Source organism: Populus euphratica, unplaced genomic scaffold, assembly GCF_000495115.2.
Source record: "Populus euphratica unplaced genomic scaffold, PopEup_1.0 scaffold356.1, whole genome shotgun sequence".
NCBI lineage: Eukaryota > Viridiplantae > Streptophyta > Magnoliopsida > Malpighiales > Salicaceae > Populus > Populus euphratica.
In genome coordinates this window covers 201888-204087 of record NW_011500247.1, presented here as the reverse complement: position 1 = coordinate 204087, position 2200 = coordinate 201888, and positions in this window count along the sequence as shown.

The following is a 2200-nucleotide window of genomic DNA, read 5'->3' as shown; positions in this document are numbered from 1 at the left end:
AAAACAGATATAAGTTTGGTTTCGTAGCCTCCCTACTAAAGTCAACTTACTTAGGAGCTATTGGCCCAATGCTTGTTACATAGGTTAAGGAGAAAAGCTTAAGAGAATCAAATATTTTACTATGTACATATCAGTATCTGCAACCCGAGTTACTAAGCTTGTAAAGGTTTCTGAACACTTAATGCCCTAAGACCAACTGGTCTAGGAGTCATTAGCCGAAAGCTCCTTATATGGGTTAAAGATACATTGTCTTTTTTAGTTATATGTATAATAATAAAAAGAAAAAGAAAACAAAGAAAAAGATAATAATCTCAACCCAAGTAAGTTAACCTTAAACATTAAAACAAAACAAAAAATTCTTCATGTAAAGCTTGATATATTGAGCACAAAAGGAAGGTTTATTAATATATTTTTTTAAGAGGTATTGAGTAGATATATAAATTTAATGAGAGTTTATTTATCTGGATAGATTAATGGAAGTTGAATGATGAATGTCTTGCTTTGTAGAATTTGCAAATTATTTTTTTATTTTAATGCTTTGATTACTAAGTACTAGTAATAAGGTAGTTGGGGGATGTGATTAGTACTTAAAAATGTATTTTTATCAAGTTTTTATATCATTATTTTGCAATTGAAGTGTCAATAACTCCTTAACTAAAGCATGTTTTATTATAACTAAGTTGAATGATAAATGTTCATCCTAAATGCAGACCTATCACATAAATGAAAGGACTGATTAATGAAGTGAAGTATTAAAATTGAAAGGACAAAAAGAGGGTGAAGCTTAGAAAAGAAATGCTGGTTTAGTCCAAACCGGAACACTATTCGGTAATTGGATCATAATTGAAGTTGTAAAACTCGGATTTAGGTCTGCTTTATATGGTTGGAAAGCTAAGATACAAGCCTAAAAGTTTCATGGAAAGGCAAGACTCAATTCTGCTATTTGGAAGTCCGAAAAGCTAAGATACAAGCCTAAAAGTTTCATGGAAAGGCAAGACTCAATTCTGCTATTTGGAAGTCCAAATCTTAGCAACAACGGAGAAATCCGAATCTGTCCTGTAGCTCAGACACTATTCAATGTTCGGCTCATATCTTGAGTTCTAGAAGTCCAAATGATCTCAATTGTTTTTCCTGGAAAGCTGAGATAATTTTCTAGAACTTCCATGTTCAAGTTTGTCCAAATTATGATGTTCGCAATGACATTTTTAGAAGACAAAAGGATATGGATTGTCATCAAGTCAAGATATGGCCACCCACTTAACAATTAATCATCAAATTATAGTTCCTAATTTTGACCAATAAAAGGAGGCATTTGTCATACATTTAGACACTTAGTTTTTAGATCAAGATCATGCTCTTGCTCTCTCTTGATTGTAATGCTTAAGTTTTACTTATACTAATCTCTTATTTATGCTTCTCATTTCGTTTCCCTTACTTAGTTAACTTTTATCTTATTTTATGTTCTTATTTTGTTTATCTATTTTTCTTTCTTTCATTATGTCTAGCTAAGTTAGTTATGTCAAGGTGAAAATTTTACACTAATGGTGTAAGAATAAGTATAGTGTAAACTTAATATGGACTTTAATGTTTGATACTAACATGTTTTATATTTGTTATCTTGTTCACTCTTAATACTTTGTTTGTTAAATAAATTTATGTTCTATAACGCTTAGTACAATAAATACTTGGCACTTTTATAGCCCAACCGTATGGTATAACCTACACCTGAGCTATGAAAGGAACTTGATTTGTTGTTAACAAAAGTTATAATCATGAATGCTTGACGAGATTTACAAGTATTAGCATTAATTGAATAAGATGACAAATTAAATGTATCTTATATTATTAGATATATTATTATAAAACATGCTTTGGTTAAGGAGTTATTGATACTTCAAGTGCAAAATGATGATATAAAACCATGATAAAAATACACTTTTAAGTACTAATCAGTAATAAAAAGAGTTTATATTATACTTGTTTGAAATACAATTAGTGGATCCTCTAACCTTGAATCATTATTTAATCCTTACATTAATCTTACATCTCAATGTCCTTTTTAACTTCTTCTTCATATTATTATTATTATTATTATTATTAGAACTACTATAATTATTATTGTTATTATTATTTTATTGTCATTGTTGTTGTTATTATTTAAAATTTATACAGTTAACCTCCCTATGATTTGACTCCGGTC